The 9,006-nt window shown below is 43.2% G+C and overlaps 1 protein-coding gene across 1 annotated transcript in view; it reads left to right on the top strand.

Annotated features, from left to right (window-relative positions):
* Positions 1-9,006, top strand: part of CTNNA3 (catenin alpha 3) — a gene marked incomplete at its 3' end in the record, with an annotated part of 1,162,049 nt that overhangs the window by 46,374 nt on the left and 1,106,669 nt on the right. The gene's annotated exons all lie outside the window — the stretch shown is intronic.

The raw sequence follows: 9,006 nt of genomic DNA, 5'->3' as shown, positions 1-9,006 counted from the left end.
AGTTTCCAGAATTTCTACATAGAACATGTTTATTTTTTAAGTAGATTTTTATTTATTTCTGAGAGGAAGGGAGAGGGAGAGAGAAATAGAAATATCAACGATGAGAGAGAATCAGCCGCCTCCTGCATACCCGCTACTGAGGATTGGGCCCGCAACCCTGGCATGTGCCCTTGACCGGAATTGAACCTGGGACCCTTCAGTCCGCAGGCTGACGCTCTATCTACTGAGCCAAACCAGCAAGGGTAATTTTTCACTTCTTACTTTGTTTTCTTCAAGAAGTCAATGGTCATTGATAGAAAATAATTGTCCTTTTGCTTTTTCTTGCTCAGCATTTCTTTGAATTGCTACTCTACCATAAATAATTGATTATTGATTCACCAGAATCATTAATGCTTGATTTAGGTATAAATAGCAGCATGAATACTATCATTTCTCCTTAGTTTGTTTAATTCAGTATCTTGATAGTTTTTCACTGCATTTTTGGAAAAATTTATAAAGAAGGAGACTGTATATTAATATTGCATCTTTTACTGATGACTGAATTTGTCTCTGAATTTTTGCTCTGTATAAAACAAGCATAAATAGTAGTTATATTTGAAATGGCAAAAGCCACATACCCCAGGATGAATAGGTTCATGGCTGGATTTCCTGAGAAATGCTACCTCAAAATGTTGGGGTGCCTAAAGTTCAGTCCTTTAACTTCTCTAGCTAAACTTTGTTTTTAGGGATATGCATTAATTAAAATGAAAATGTAAGTTACAAGAAAGATATCCTGCCCTGGCTGGTTTGACTCAGTGGATAGAGCGTTGGCTCTTGGACTGAAGGGTCCTGGTTCGATTCCAGTGAAGGGCACCTCCCTTGGTTGCAGGCTGGATCCCAGGCCCTAGTTGGGGCGCAACTGGTCAGTGTCTCTCTCTCACATCAATGTTTCTATTTTTCCCCCTCCCTTCCACTCTCTCTAAAACATCAATGGAAAAATATCCTCTGATGAGGATTAACTAACAAAACAACAACAAAAAAGAAAGAAACGTATCTCCAACATTTACCTCTTCCAATTCCAGACTAGGCTACCAGTCTCAATTTTAGCAGCTCTAATAGGCAAACTTAACATGCCTAAAGCTCAGCTCTTGATTCCCCTCCCTCCTCATATCCCTTTAGTAACCATTACCTCCATACACCCACTGTCAGGACAGATGCCATAGCATCACCCGTGACTCCCTATATCTTTCATAACTTAGAGCCAATCTGTCAGCAGGCCCTGTTGACTCACTTCAGAATTCCCAGAATTCTGCACTTCTCAACAACTCCACCACTTCCTGGAATAAGCCAGTCTGCTCTCCACTTGGGCTACTGAAACAGCCTCCCAACTGCTTTTCATTCTTTTATTTCTCACCCTCCACCTCATCTCTGCCCAATCCCCAGCCTGTCTCTCAGAGCAGCCAGAATGATCCTGTTAAATTTTAGGTCAGATGAGGTTACTTTCCTGTTCTAAAACCAGCAGTGGTTCCCAGACCCGAGAACAGAATTGAGACTGTTGGTGGTGACGGACAAGGCCTGCACAGTTTGGTGCCTGGATGCCAGCCTCACCTCATCTCTCATGCTCTCTCCTCACTCTGCAGCAGGCGTGCTGGTCTTCCCGCTGCTTCTGGAACACGCCCATCAAACTCCTGTTCTGGGGACCTGCACTTGCTGTTTCCTTTGTTTGGAGTATTTCCCCCCAGATGTTAAATATCTTTCTCCTCTACTTCCTTGGGATCCTTGTTATCTAATCAGAGATGTCCTCCCCTATAGCAGATCTAACCTAGCCCTTCCCCATCACTCATCTATTCCCTTACCTTCTTTACTCTCTTCATAGCACCTGTTAACACCCACTATTATGTTATGGAACAACTTATGTGCGTGGCTGTTCTGTCTTGCCTCTGTATTGAGGCTCACTGCCATACCCTCCTGGCACAGTACAGGTGCACCAGCTTATTGGTTGAATACACGAATGGTGGAGTCCAATATTGTTATTTGGTTTGTTTCTGGGTGGTAAGTAGCTAAATAAAAACCGGAAGAAATGAATACTTGATACTAGTCTCAGGTTGTGGCCTTTTCCTAGCTGTGTTTGAGTTCCTGTTTTTTTCCAGGATAAGTGACTTCCTGGATTGGAACATTTTAGCCACAGCTGTTTATGTGTTTGACATGTAAATCTCTTGGCTTTGTTATGCCATCTGCCTGGCCCAGAGAGCTGGTAGAACTGCGGAGGGATCAACATGTGCTTTGTTATTATCCCTCAGTAGTTCCAAGGAGCGGTTTGTGTTGGCAGTGGTGGTCAATCTAATAAATAAGCGAGCCCCTACATTATAGTTAAAAAAAAGTGATTTTAAAATACTATATTCCTCATGTCCTTTGTGGTGAGGACGGCTGTAGGCTGAACTGCTCCCCTTTCCCATTCACATGTCGAAGCCCTCCGCACCTCAGCATGTCAAGCATTTCAAATAGGACCTTTAAAGAGGGAATTGAATTAAAATAGGGTATTAGGGTGGACCCTTAATCCAAATGACTGGTGTGCTTATGAGAAAAGATTAGGACATAGAGAGACGTCAGGATGCTGCACACAAGTAAAAGGCCATGTCAGACCGAGGAGGTGGCTTTCTGCAAACCACCGAGAGGCCTCAGGCCCTGCTCACACCTTGATTTTGGACTTCTAGCCTCCAGAACAATGAGAAAGTAAGTAACTCTGTGGTACTCATGGAAGCCCTAATACCCAGCTTAAAATAAAGGAAAATCAGCCGTAAAAATTGTGTGCCTGCTCTTTTTTATTTTTTAATATATTTTATTGATTTGTTACAGAGAGGAAGGGAGAGGGATAGAGAGTTAGAAACATCGATGAGAGAGAAACATCGATCAGCTGCCTCTTGCACACCCCCTACTGGGGATGTGTCCACAACCCAGGTACATGCCCTTGACCGGAATCGAACCTGGGACCCTTGAGTCTGCAGGCCGACGCTCTATCCACTGAGCCAAACCGGCTAGGGCTGTGCCTGCTCTTTTTATTTATAGTTTGAAAATTAACTATGTAATCTCTCTTTTTTCCCTAAATATATAAATATTTCAAATAAAAAATTCCAAAAAGAATATAAATATACTTGATTTTAGATCACTTTGAACTGATCACACCTTAAAAAGCTGTACAAATGGTGACTTGTTTATTGAGAATATATAAAAATATGCTTTTCCGTGACACCACACATGGGAAGGGATAGAACTTCTTACATTAAGGAATTCCTTTGATGGAACCTACCATGTGCTGTCACTAAACTTAAATTTTAATTTTGACCTAGCTACTAGCTCTCTTTGTAACTGTGTACAAGTCACTCAACATTGTGGCTCTTGGTTTAAGGTTTCTAATGTCTAGAGCAAGCAATTCAAACGCTTTGCCGTTGGGCTACATGCCTTGTTATGTGGCCCGCGGGCTGTGAGTTTGACATGCTTGGTCTAGAGCAGGGGTCCTCAAACTACGGCCTGCGGGCCACATGCAAATACAAATATTGTATTTGTTCCCATTTTGTTTTTTTACTTCAAAATAAGGTATGTGCAGTGTCCATAGGAATTTGTTCATAGTTTTTTTTAAAACTATAGTCCGGCCCTTAGGTCAAGGTTGCCAGACATTTTCTGTTCTGGGCTTAAGTAGTTTGTGGTCAAACTCTGAATGGAAGATGAGATGGAAAATTTAGTCAGCAGTGAGATCTTAAGTTGCCTCATAAGCCATGCTTTAGATGTTATCTTGTAGGCAGCAGGGAGCCATTGGAGGGCTTTGAGCTGTGCCAATGTTTCCCATTAGCAACGAAGAGAGATGGCTCTAATGGGAGCGTGGGATGAGTGTGGAGGATGAGTCAGAACCCATGCATATAATGTTCATAACAGTAGAGTGGGGGATGGAGCTGAGGTTGAGGCTTCTTCATGAGGCCCCCTGTGTCTGTGTCATGGAGCATGGGTTGGAGGCAATATAGGGCAACAGTCCAGAAAGCAGCCATGGGAAGCAATGGTTGTGTGCTGGAGAGGAGCTGGCAGAAATGAAAGCTTCTCTTTTTAAAAAATATGTTTCACTGATTTTTTACAGAGAGGAAGGGAGAGGGACAGAGAGTCAGAAATATCAATTAGAGAGAAACATCGATCAGCCGCCTCCTGCACACCCCCTACTGGGGATGTGCCCACAACCAAGATACATGCCCTTGACCAGAATCGAACCTGGGACCTTTCAGTCCCCAGGCCAATGCTCTATCCACTGAGCCAAACCAATTACGGCGAAATGAAAGCTTCTTAAAGGGGCAACCCAAAGGACACAGAGAGGATGATGAGAGTGAGTAGATCCAGGAACCCTGGGTTTCTGCCTCAGTTTAGATATTGTCAGTCCCTGAGGTAGGAATCACGGACAGAGGAGAGGCAGGTTGGTAAAAGAAGGCTTCCACTCTGGGCACGCTATGTGCAGTGTCTGTCGCCTACTGCATGCAACATCAACTCTTCCCTTGGTCTTTGACACTTCATATTCAAGTGATAGCCTATTTCCTAACCTTACTTCTTGCCCAAATTCCTGTTTTTACTCCACAGTTTGCCACACTTGACTATCCGCTATTCTCAGAAAAAAGTAATTTTCATCTCTGCCCCTTTGCACACGGTTCAATTCACCTGGCTCACCTTCTCTGCAATCTCTCGTGGCAGAAACTGTCTGTCCTTCAAGGCTGTTCTCAGAAGCCCTCCGTAATCCTTGTGGATGTCTGCAGTCGCTTCAGCACTCCCTTTGTACTTATAAGTGTAAGCAGTTATCATTTGCCTTTTATATCACAGCTGGTTGTATCTCTTTTCCCATACTGGAGCTTACTCATCTTTATTTTCTATATGTGCTCGATAAGTGGTTATTGGCGTGAGACGAACTGAAAGGAGATTATAGTTGGTTTTGGAGAGTGTCAAATGCTAACTGAAGATTATAGTTGGTTTTGGGGGAATGTTAAATGTTAACCCATGCATTTGCTGGGTTCCCAACACTTCATTTTTCCTTAATACTTTTTTTTAAAAAATAACACTAGGTTGTTTTTTTTTATTATACACTAGGTTGTTTTTAAGAACAGTTGAAATCATCAGTGACCTGAAGGGACTTACCCCCAACAAAAAATTAGATAATACCTTTAATTTTAAAGGGATCACTGGTTTTACTTACCTATAGACAATTTTATTTTTCTATCCTTTAAATTTCTTCCCAAACTCTTAAGTTTTAGCTAATTAACATTGCTTAAATGTCTTATATTTTGTATCACACATTAAAATTAACTCGTCCCCAGGCCAATTGGTTTGGCTCAGTGGATAGAGCGTCGGCCTGCGGACTGAAGGGTCCTGGGTTCGATTCCGGTCAAGGGAGTGTGCCTGGGTTGCGGGCACATCCCCAGTGGGAGATGTGCAGGAGGCAGCTGATCGATGTTTCTCTATCATCGATGTTTCTGACTCTCTATCTCTCTCCTTCCTCTCTGTAAAAAAACAATACAATATATTAAAAAAAAATTAACTCAAGGAAGTAAAAGTAGTCCTGAAGGTTCTTGTTAGCTATTGGAGGAAGGTAAAATTCAAAGTGTTTTAGCTAATAAACAAATGGCTTTTAATTTTTTTTTTTACTAATATGATAACTAGAATTAATGAAAGCATTAGTTAGCCTTGGCTGGTGTGGTTCAGTTGGTTGGAGCGTCGTCCTGTACACCAAACGGTTGCAGGTTCATTTCCCGATGAGGGCTCATACCCAGGTTGTGGATTTCATCCCCGGTTGGGGCATGTGTGGGAGGCAACTAATTGATAATTCTCTCTCACATCAACTTTTCTCTCACTCTTTCTCTTTCCCCTCTTTCCGCGCTCCCCCCCCCCAATGAGTTAGAGAGGGAAGAACATGATTATGGAATATAAATGTGTTACCAATTGGCATTAGAGAAGGCTTTCCACGAAGCTGGCTTTAATCTGAGGCACTGAAGCACTTGTGCGCTGATGCAGCCTATGAAAGTCAATTGCAGCCTCTCGCCAGCTTCTGCAAAGCTCCTGTGTGCATCTGCGGCCCTGCATGAAGTCGATGGCTTGGCTCACTAAGCACAGCAATTTAACTCTCCATGTCCGTGGCGCAGCTAGAGCACACTTGAACGAGGAAAGGTTAGAACACCCTTTTTTGGACCTCTAAATTTTAATACATCAGTATTATATACTATTTTTGTTCTTTTAAAAATATATTTTATTGATTTTTTACAGAGCGGAAGGGAGAGGGACAGAGAGTTAGAAACATCAGTGAGAGAGAAACATTGATCAGCTGCCTCCTGCACACCTCCTACTGGGGATGTGCCCGCAACCAAGGTACATGCCCCTGACCAGAATCAAACCTGGGATCCTTCAGTTCGCAGGCCGACGCTCTATCCACTGAGCCAAACCAGTTAGGGCAGTATTATATACTATTAAAAAGATACCTGGTTTTATGGAATTTTCAACATGCAGAATTAAGAAAGTAGGAAACTCCTTTTCATAGTACTTGAAGTCTCTAATTTAGAACCATTTCAGTGAGGAACTCATATATGTATTTATCGTGAAGGTGTGTCTGTGGCCTAGCACAGACTTACAGACTGAGGAAAATGAGCAAATCCAAGTTCTTTAAGAGCTGCAAGCCTGGTGTGGAAGATTTTGTTTGAGAGGGGTCGCTAAGGTATGAGGAGGAGGGGTGGGGAGGGGTGTGAATCAGTGACAAAAAGAAAGGTTAGCAAGATGGGCTTGGACCCTGCATAAGAACCATCTTTGCTGTAAATTCCAACTAAAGTTTATGTGTTCTTAGAAAAATGTCACTGATTTTATACTGAAGAAGAAACAGAATTATTTTACAGAATGACTTGAAAGCTATTTTTACTGGTTGTTGGTATTCCCTCAAGAGATGACTTTTAGATAAGATAGCACCCCTCAGCCCTAGGTGAGAATCGTCTGTTATATGAGTGACAGGAGTCCTTAGAGTCTATAGTGGAGTTGGGGTTAAAAAGAAAAAAAGGTTTAGCTTTGTTTGCAGCCTCTCCCTCCCAGGATTACCAAGCCACGTATACTTTTGAACTAAAATGAATCATTGAAACCACCACTTGACGTTGGTTTAATCAATAATAAATAACCATATTGGAGCATTTTAAAAGAAGACAGACATAAATGATTTATAAAAGTGAATAACTTGCGAGTTGCAATTGTAATTGCCTTTTTTTTTTGATGGGAGCACAGTGTTGTTATACAATGTTCTTTTCACATTTCTTTCTTCTCTGGCATTTATTATAAGGAACAAAGCATTTCTGGAATGCTCATTTTAATTTCAAAGCTCAAACATTTGGCGCATGGAGGATCAGAACAATAATAGAGGAATGTTCAGTGGGAAGCATCATGAATTGTGGCACTTAAAATACATTCTGAAGGAACATTTCAGACAATGATACTTATTCTTCACTTTAAACAAAGGTTTTAAACTAGGTGCTATAATATGTCTTCATCTTTTAACTCTTGATACACTTCTTGATACACAAATTAGACTGATAATAGTGAGATATCTGCTTTTTGGACTATGTGAGAACCCATGTAATAAATCAGGCTTATTATCATCTTTATGTAATGCATGATAGAGACACGTGCCCATTGGCTGCTTGTAAAGTATATAGAATGTGCTTTATTAACTGCCTTTATCACATTCAGCACAGGGAACCTCAAGAGCAAGATAAGGTTAGGCCCAGAGAGAACACCTCGGACAAGGACCCCGTAGCAGATTTTCTATATCAACGTGGGGAACGGACTAGAAAATACACATTAAATGCCAATCAATATCTGTATCATCTTATGCATTTTACAAAACATTTTCCATTATTTAACCTTCACATAATCTTACAGGATAATAGGACTGTTCTCATTTCCCAGGAACAGGAACAAAGGCTTGTTGCAAGGCATTCCCCTCTGGGTTATGAACATGGGGATAAAGCAAGTTAGAATAAAACAGAGGGTATGGCCCTAGCCGGTTAGGCTCAGTGGATAGAGCGATGGCCTGCAGACGGAAGGGTCACAGGTTTGATTCCAGTCAAAGGCGCATGCCCAGGTTGCGGGCTTGATCCCCAGTGGGGGGTGTGCAGGAGGCAGCTGATCAATGATTCTCTCTCATCAGTGATGTTTCTTTTCTTTTCTCTTCTTTTTTTTTTTGCGCCCTAGTAGGTGACAGCGGCTGTGGCCATGGGCTCCCGGGACTTTCGCTGGCCCTGGGAGGCAAGGCCGTAGACACGTCCGCAGGCTCCTGGGACTTTTGTTAACTGTCACTCTGCGACAAAGATGGCGGTGCCCATAGTGGCTGGGGCAGGATGCTGGCGGCGTTGCCCCAGCAACACAAGCCCAGCGTCTGGCCCAGCTGCATGGAAGGAGGGGAGGGGAGGGGCCTCCAGCCAGAGTCCACTTCAAGGGATGCCCAGTGTCTGCACCCTGGCCAGGCAGAGGGAGAGGAGGGCAGGGGCCTCAGGCTGGAGTCCCTGGTGAGGAATGCTGGGCTCACAGTGATGCGTTCAGCTTTAGAAGTTATTTACTAACCATCAGTTAGTAAATAACTTCTAAAGCTGAACATGTGTGCTTGGCTGGGTGAAGAGAGGTGAGGGCAGGGGCCTTGGCCAGAGGGATGCTGGCATCATTGCAGGCCAGGGTGTGGGGAAACCCTCTCCCACCTGCACGAATTTTGTGCATCAGGCTACTAGTACATATATAATAGCTTAAGTGACTATTGCGACTGAACGACTGGAATGACCAGTTGAACAGTTGCTATGATGTGAACTGATCACCAGGGGACATATGTTCAGTGCACTCTCATAGCTAACCTCCCTCAGTTCCTCCCCCTCACTGGCAAACCTCCTGCGGTCCCTCTCCCTGTCCTTCCTACCCATCCAGCAGGCCCCAGCTGGTAGCTGGCAGGCCCCAACCAGCCTGGCCCTGGTCAGGACTGGGCGA

This window comes from Myotis davidii, unplaced genomic scaffold (genome assembly GCF_000327345.1).
Source record: "Myotis davidii unplaced genomic scaffold, ASM32734v1 scaffold134, whole genome shotgun sequence".
NCBI lineage: Eukaryota > Metazoa > Chordata > Mammalia > Chiroptera > Vespertilionidae > Myotis > Myotis davidii.
Note: the sequence above shows the minus strand (reverse complement) of the source record. Positions and strands in the feature narration are given on the sequence as shown.